The sequence below is a fragment of the Otolemur garnettii genome, unplaced genomic scaffold (assembly GCF_000181295.1).
Source record: "Otolemur garnettii isolate 467f Iridium unplaced genomic scaffold, OtoGar3 scaffold00040, whole genome shotgun sequence".
Lineage (NCBI taxonomy): Eukaryota > Metazoa > Chordata > Mammalia > Primates > Galagidae > Otolemur > Otolemur garnettii.
Window position 1 is genome coordinate 1,677,690 of NW_003852435.1, and position 8,857 is coordinate 1,686,546.

Consider the following 8,857-nt stretch of genomic DNA (forward strand, 5'->3'; position numbering starts at 1 on the left):
GTTTTTGGCTGGGGCTGGGTTTGAACCCACCACCTTTGGCATATGGGGCCAGCACCTTACTTCTTTGAGCCACAGGCACTGCCCGAGTTCCTTTTCTTAAAAAAAAAAGTGTATTTTTTGCCTTTTAGAAATATATTTTAAAGTACTAGAATTTAGTATTAGAGGTGACTAGAAAAGATAAATTTACTTAAGTGATATATACAATGCAATTTTGTTTGTTTGAGACACAGTCTTCCTCTGTCACTCTGGGTAGAGTGCCACGGTGTCATAGCTCACAGCAACTTCAAACTCCTAGGGTCAAGCAATCCCCTTGCTTCAGCCTCCCAAGTACCTACAGGTGCTTGCCACAAGTCCCAGTTTTTCTATTTTTAGTAGGGAGAGGGTCTTGTGCTCTTGGCTCAGGCTGGTCTTGAACTTCTGAGCTCAAGTAATTCTCTTGCCTTGGCCTCCCAGAGTGCTAGGATTATAGCATGAACTACCATGCCCAGTTTAAGAATTTCATTTGGATTTTAGAAATTCTATATTTGGACAAGAAAAGACAACCACTGCACTTTTACATTGTATCCCTAAGAATAGTTTTGACAGCATGTAACTGAAACCTGCAAATCACAACGGCTTAATTAAGTAGTGGCTTATTTTTCTCTCACAGAAAGGAAGGCAGGAATGAGCTGCCATGACTACTATGGTGCCCCCGTGGTCATCAGAGTTTCAGTTTCTTTCTCATTTTGCTCCATTATCAGAAATATTAATGCATGTAGCTACTCTGCAATCCACAATGGCTGCATAAGATCTAGCTGTATGTTCTCATTTCAGAGTGTATGAAGAAGAAGTTATTTGAAAAGGGATGTGTTCTCTTAAAGACAACCCGGAGTTCTTACCATTGACTTCTGCTTACCTTCCACATAACAGAACGTGGACTGAGAAATGTTGCTGTATTCAAGACAGCCTTGTGCCTGGGTTTAAATTAGGGATTGGGAGAAAATTGATAGTTTTGGCTACCATGTTTCATACAGCCTTCATTCTGTAGCTGTAGTGGAGACCCCATTGGCAAGGAACAAATGGTGAGCATGATTGACAGATAATTAGGAACTTAAAAGCATTCAGCAAACAATTTTAAAATAGTAGCCAAACAGATGTTATCATTACATATGGATAGGAAAGAAGAGGGGAGAAAATTGTGAAGAGGAAGGTGGGGAGAGGAAAGAAAGAGAAGGAAAGAGAGAGAGGTTCTTTGTGACTTATCTATTAAGGGCATATTTAAAGAACAAGGCACACTTCTTTCTCTAAAATATTGATTTTTCATTTTAAGTTGGAGCCAAATATCAATATAGGTAAAATTGGTAGTTCCCAGAACTGATGAGAATTCACAGAGCTTAACAAAATGAATGCATGGCTTGATCTTATTGCAACATATTTACAAGGAAAAGAGAGTATTGATCAACTCGCTTTAGGACACCATCTCTAAATTACTATTGTTTGAAATAGCCGTATTGCCAAGATGTTTATGTCTGTTGTATTTTGTTCATTGTAAGGGAATTCAGACTTTGTATTATTTTGTTCATTGTAAGGGAATTCTCGAAACTTTGCTAGTTTTTGAAATAGCCTTCTATTAAGAGCGTCAAGAGGACACATCTTAATATGTAATATGTGAATTCTGGTTCCTGTCTTACCTCAGTTGCTGAAACATGATTTAATTTATAAAGGAATAGACTATCTCTGCCTCAGTTACACTCCTAGGAACATTAGAAATATTAGGTCTTGTTCATTTTCTATGCACAAAAGAAGAGGATGTCATAAAAAAAAGTCACTTATTGTTACATTTTTGATTAGCAAAAGGTAAAATCCAACCTCCCTGAGAGTAGGATTCCTAGGGCGTTTTCACCTTTGTTCCTTCTTTGACTCGTTTTAAAGCCAGCTTCTATTATTTTGCATCACAGCTCATAAAAAACAGCCTGTAGCTACAACAGCGTCTGAAAGCATTCATGCTTTAATTGCTTCACATATAACATTTAGTAATTACTAAGTTGACACACTTCATTTATCTAAATTTACCCAGCTATAATGAAAGCTGCCCACATAATTTTCTATTGTGAATGACAAATACACAGTTACATCATAACTCTACTTGTTTGGAATGGCCCCCAAAGAAACTTACATCTAGATTCTGTATACCTTGAAACTGCAAACTATAAAGAGGCTCCTAGATTCATTTCAAGGTATTGGTGATTAAAAAACAATAGAGTTTGCCTTATTAAATTGAATTCTAGAGGAAAGAATTAGCCTAGAATCTGTAATAATGCTTATAAGTGTGCTGTGTCTAAGATTATTTTGTTTTTTATTTAGTTTTGCAAGATGGTAACAAGTTAGATTCCGACAATAAATTCCAGGTATCTATATGCTTAAGAGTTCAAGAAAACACAAAATAAGAGTCCAATAATCAAGATCTGCTTTCCAGAGATGAAGAATGCAATTTAAAAAATCAGGTAACGTTTGACTTAGATTTGAAAGATATTCATATTAATCTTTTATAGCACATTCGCAAAAGCTATATAATTAGTGGGGTAAGTGCCAAATGAGTGCTAAAGATACAAATATGCTGAAGAGTTTTTGTGGATAGAAGGTAAGGGGCCTTCTGCTGGAGCACGGCAGATAGATGAGTCAGATGCAGATTAATGGAGAAGGCATAGAATTGCATTCCTGGAGGATGTAGTGAAGGAGCGAGAGCCTGCAAGTGGGAATGAATAGATATGTTCTGATGTCTGCGAAAAACACAGTGTTAATCCTGGAGGATGAAGTGAATGGGAGTGATTAATTTGGTCGGCATATTGTAAACCTCGAATTTGATCCAGTAGCTGATAGATAAAATTCCAAGTATTTGATCTAGAAAAGATATGATAAAAGTGGTGTTTGGGATGATTAGGCTGCAAGTACCAAATAGATGTTGATACCATCAGCTAGTAGTAAAGATCACAGTGGCTTTCAAACTTCCTAAAGTTAAAAATCACCTGGGTCAATTGTTAAACATGTGGGATTTAGAACAGTGTCTGGAACATAGCAGGTACTCAACATACACTTGTTAAATTAAATTGACTTTTCACCAATCATGTGTCTATCCAAATCCAGGTGTTATTTGTTTGGGGTTTGCAAGTGATTGCCATAGATATTGTGTTTTAATAGAAGAGGTTAGAATGCTGCTAAATCTGTCAACATTCAAATGAAAATAAGTTGTAATACAGAATTGAGTCATCCATATACTGATGCATTCACTCAGTTAATAATTCATCCATGCAATTATTCTTTTGTTCACTTAATAAATATTGAGCATCCATCAGGAGTACCAGGATACAGAGGTAAATGAGATATACAAAGTCTCTGGCTTCATGGAGCTTATATTTTGATGTGAGGGACTAACAATAAACATGTGTGAAATATTACAGGATAATAGAGAACATATCTTGTCTTTGTCTTCAGTCCCTAGTACAGAACTTCAAAAACTCTTAGCATTTCCTACATCATAGGGTGTCTTGGTTATGCTAATGAGGGAACTAATGGTGGTTCTCTAGATAGCTTTAGAATGAGGCCTGATGACCAGTCAGACCAGAGGGTTGGAACATTGTGCTGGCCTACCCTCTAAGAGTAAGGGGGAGTCGGGTGATGAAGATAGTATCTAATCATGAACCTACAAACATAAGCTCTAATAAAAACTCTGCCCATTGAGGTGAATTTGTGATCACATTGATGTGTGGGGAGCGTGCACCCCCATTCTACATGGAGAGGGGCTAGAAACTGTGTTCTTTCTCAGACCTCTCCTATATGTATCATTTATAATAAAACTATAATTATAAGCATAGAATTTTCCTGAGTTGTTCTAATGGGTTAATAAAGCTGAGAGGATTATGGAAACTCCTGAACTTATGGACAGTACATTAGAAGGTAGTGTGGGTTGGGGATCCCTAAAGAGTGGCTGTCATTTGAAATAAGGATACTTTTATGGAGTACTGAACCTTCAACACATGGGATCCACATATATTCTAGGTAATTAGTGCCAGAATTGATTTGAATTGAAGCACACCCATTTTGGGATGGCAACAGAAAAGCAATAATAAGAGTGTGAATAGTGTGAAGTAGTATACCTTCCTTATTGGTCCTTCAGGGATTGCTTTAAGGAGAGCATGGAACATGAGTTAGAAGTTGAGGAACTGGTGATATTTAAATGGACAAAAAAGTAAGGGTTAAAAAGTAGTCTGAAGCCCTTGCAAGTGCTAGAGTGAGACTTTTTGATGTCTAATATTTATATTATTCAGATATTTTCTCTGATGGCTCACCCAAATAGGATGTCCTTCCTGACATCTAGGAACTGATAAAAAGGATATTTTTTGGTAATATTATCACTAATCAAAGCAATGCTAATGTTCATTCCTTGCTTATTACAGTTTGTAAAGGTCTTTTATATGTTATCTCATTATTTTTAAAATAACACTCTGAAGTAGATTATTATTTTCTGCAGTTTTATGAATAAAGAAACTGGTGTCAAGAGAAGTGAAGAGAATTGCCCATATTTTTATGGCTATAAAAAGACAGACTTTGCTTCAAGCTCATGTCTTTTAACAAGAAATATATGTTCTGTACACTATAGCAAAACTTCCCTTTAAAATTCAGAGCCATCATTATATTGTTTGTTTGATTTGTGTGATGGTCAATTTTAGGTGTTAACTTGACCAGATTAAGATAGTTGGTAAGCACCATTTCTGGGTATATCTTTGAGGGGGTTTTCAGCATTGGAATCAGTGGTCCTCTACCCTTACCCAAAGTGGGTAGCCACCACTCAATTCTCCCAGATAGAATAGAAAGGTGGAGGAAAGGTGAGTTCATTCCCTCTCTTTTGAAGCTGGAACACTCATATTCTCCTGAACCTAAACATTAGAACTTTAGGTTCCCTGGCCTTTGAATTTTGGACTTACACCAGCAGCACCTCAGATGCTCAGACCTCTGGCCTCACATGGAGAGTTACACTATGGCTCCCTTGGTTCCCAAACCTTTGAACTTGAACTGAGCCAGATTGCCACTTGCCTGGTTCTCCAATTTACATATAGCTTGTTGTGGGACTTCGCAGCCTTCATAATCACATGAGCCATTTTTTCTATTAAATCCTCCTTTTATATCTACTATCTATCTATCTATTGTCCATCTATTTTATTTCTTTGGAGAATGCTGACTGATAGAATTTGGTTTGATTTTCATTTAGCAAAATTAACAAAACTCCAAATTGCTATTGAATTGAATAATTAATGGATCCCAAAGGAAGATGGAGATAGAATCTGTAATTCTACTTCAAGAGTAGTGTTCTATTTCTCATTGACCACTCAAGTACGTTCTGTAAGGATTCAAAATAAGACCATGCTTGTAGACCATGGAATGAATCAAGATTTTTTTTCAACAGTGGAAGGCATTTTATCAGTTATGGGTGCCCAAAAAAATGTCTGTAGCTGTGAACTGAAGTTGACAACCAGGCAGAATTGGGGTCCTTCTGAAGTAGTGATTCTCAACCTTGCTAATGCCACAGCCCTTTAATACAGTTCCTGTGGGTTGTGACCCACAGGTTGAGAACCACTGCTCTAAAGAAATGATTCCTATAGAAAACATATTTTTCTTTACCTTGTAAAGTGTCCTTAAGTTTAAGTAAATATGAGAGCATTGAACGTAGGAATTTTTAACAGGTATTTTGAAACTGAGTGGGGTTTTGCCAAGTTTCAGGGTCTTGGTGTATTCCTATTGGTCAATGTTATGAATGATTCCTTTTTGTAATAAGATAGAAGGCACTTGAAAAAAAAAAGATAGAAGGCCCTTGTAGTGTACTCAGTGATTTATATTAAAAGTCATAATAATTTTCCTTTGTATAGTATTATTTTTGAAAATATCTTGGTAGTGAATTTTTCTTATCTTTCTAGCTTTCATGGCTAAGGTGAGGAGCTTGAAAATGTTTCTTTTTTTTTTTAACAGCAGAAACTTATTTAATGTTAAACCTAACAGGAAAGTACATTTACTACTTTTCTTTAGAAATAAACACAGAATCAAATGAAATGTTCTCCCAATTATCACATTCATTAAGGACTATTTTGGATACAATAACGAACTTTTTGCTTCTGATTGAAGATAGAATTCATGATGATAAATTAGTGAGTATATCTACTGGAAGCTGCCAAATTATAGGGCTGAGTGAATACAATTAATAAAATCTTTCACCACCTACATGAAAATGATAAATCTAAAAAGCCCCCAAAACATCTTTCACATATAAATATAGGTCTTTCTTTGAGGAAATGCCAGGTAAAAATTAACTTTGAACACTAACATGGCTTCATCTGGTTGATTTGTCTGCCCGGGAGTCTGGGTTTGAGGCGTTAACTTTCTTGTGTTCAGACAGGGGTGACTCCCCATTAAACCTAGAGCAAAATGAGAGAATCTCATATTTCAGGTTTATCAGGTGCTGCTCAGTCACAATGGCTGCCGGAATCACAAAGCTTTAGGCATGTTAACAGGCATGAATGTGAGCTGGTTAGAAGAAACAGATTTAATAGAGATCACAGTAGAAGTGGAACACCAGAAACTGCTACCTGTTAAATTCAACTTTGTTACTGGTGGTCAGACTAACAGGCTGATAATAGAAGTAGAAAGTGAAGATGTTGATGATGATGATGATAATGATCATTATTAGAAATGGCTTCTGTATGTTGAGTTCTTAATTGACTAGACAATGTGTTATGCGTATTTTACTTTTTGTGCCTTCCCAACAATATGAAGAAATTATTATTATTCTCTTTCTTCAGAGGAGGAAACAGAATGCACCAATACTGTTTTTATGGAATTCAGCACTTTTATTGTCATTAAGACCTTCCCTACACCTCCTTTGCCTAGAAGGTCATCTCTCTCCTCTACAAATCTATGTGTCTTTTTAATTTGGGGTTATCAAGAAGTGTTGACTGCCATGACTTTTCAGAATTGAATTTAAACAGTTCATCAGTATAACTTTGGTTCACTTCTTTTTGAACATTTTTCCATGGGAGTTTTCCATACTCCCACTCAAAGTTCTCCAAAAGTTAGAGAGTACCTTCTATTTCTTTTGAATCTTCCCAAGATTCTCTAGAACAATGCTCTAATTGGAATAGAAATTCCATACATTTTGTTTTTCAGTAGGATTAGATCTACCATGTTTTTAAATATTTCTGAAAAATGAAATGCTGCTTCTACTCTTGTTAGCACATCTCAAAGTCTATCAGCATTAACTGTAAAGATGTTTGCCCTTTCTTCTTGCTAGATTACCTCATGCCAGCCCCTCTCTTCACTGAATCTTTCAAACTTTCTCTATGTTATAGCCTTTTATATACTTGTTATATGTTTTATATCTTCCTTCATCTGCTTAAAGACAAATTAATGGCTCTTCAAATTATCATTACAGATTTATTTATTATTAATATGGATATCTCCCTTTGAATTATGTTCTAAATAATTAACAGCAGAGGAAACATCTGAAACTAAATATAAATTATTATCCTAGTTCTCTTGTATTTTTGCTCACGGAAAATCATGACATACCTATGTTCTGTAATGATTAGTTCTCAAGTTAGTGACTTGTTTGCAAGACTCCTTGAGCTTGGATTACCTAAAAGTTACATTCATAGGCATTTCTTTCTCTTCTGTAGAAATTTAGGTTTTAGTTTTCTTGTAACTTTTTAAAATTAATTAATTAATTTTTTTGCAGTTTTTGGCTGGGGCTGGGTTTGAACCCACCACCTCTGGCATATGGGACTGGCACCCTACTCCTTTGAGCCACAGGCACCACCCTTGTTTTTTAAAATTTAAACAATGGTTAGATGCTACAAGTAGATGGCATTTCCTCAACTGTATGCGGATTGTCAAGGCTGGGGTCTCTTCCATCTTTCTCTACGGGAGTTCTAACCTTCTCTCTTTCATACAATGCTCTAACAACTTTTAATTAAAAGGGAGAAGGAAAATAAGTTAGAAAGACACCTGACTACTTCTAGCTAGAAGTGTTAAACTTTTCATTACAATTCAGTTGTGTATTTCCCTAGGAATATAGAAGCTGTATTTATGAAGATAGGTTTTCTTATGGTGGTAGATTGAGGTATTGGTGCTTATAATGAAAATGTTTCAGTATTTTCCTTGAGCACACCCAGACCCTAATCTCTGTTTTCAAGTGTTCCTTTTAGTGTCACATTGCAAAATTAATCTTTCCATTTGCTTCACTCCACACCGTTTAATACTGCTTGACTCTACATAAAGCACCGTGACATGAGCTTTAAATAAAAGCTGGATATGGCCAAGTAGTGTGCATATTGTGTTTGGGATTAAGAAACTAAATTCGACAGGTAATGGAGTAGGATTTAACTGCTCCATGATGCTAAACTGTGAGGTGTCATGTCAATCATCTGTCTAGAAATATAAGCTCTGAAAGGAAAGTGAGATGTATTTCAGATGCCTAATCACACAAGCAAAAGGTTAGCTCCTCAAGGAAGGGTAGTGGGCAGACTGCTACTCTTCATCTCTCTCTAGGGGAGTCTGAGAGTTAAGGCCATCATACAAATAGGCTTATTTGCTACAGGATTAGCTAGGTTTCCTTGGAGACATAATAAAGAAACTTCTGCAACAAATGGCCAGTTCCTCATATCAAATAAAGGGGAAACAGAACTTAAAAGCAGGGAGGGAGTGTGGAACATTTACAGAGCGTTTCCTACCTATTTAAGAGAAAAGCATGTCAAGTATATAAAAGACTTAGATTTTGAAATATTTCTTGCTAAAGGAGATGCCAATAACATTAAGCACCTTCTCCTATCCTTGA

At 36.1% G+C, this 8,857-nt stretch overlaps 1 non-coding gene across 1 annotated transcript; it reads right to left on the reverse strand.

Annotated features, from left to right (window-relative positions):
* Positions 1 to 7,858: 7,858 nt before the first annotated feature.
* Positions 7,859 to 7,978, reverse strand: LOC111725438. The gene has a single exon (XR_002773503.1). It is a non-coding gene; the product is annotated as a U6atac minor spliceosomal RNA (small nuclear RNA).
* Between the last annotated feature and the right edge of the window lie 879 nt (positions 7,979 to 8,857).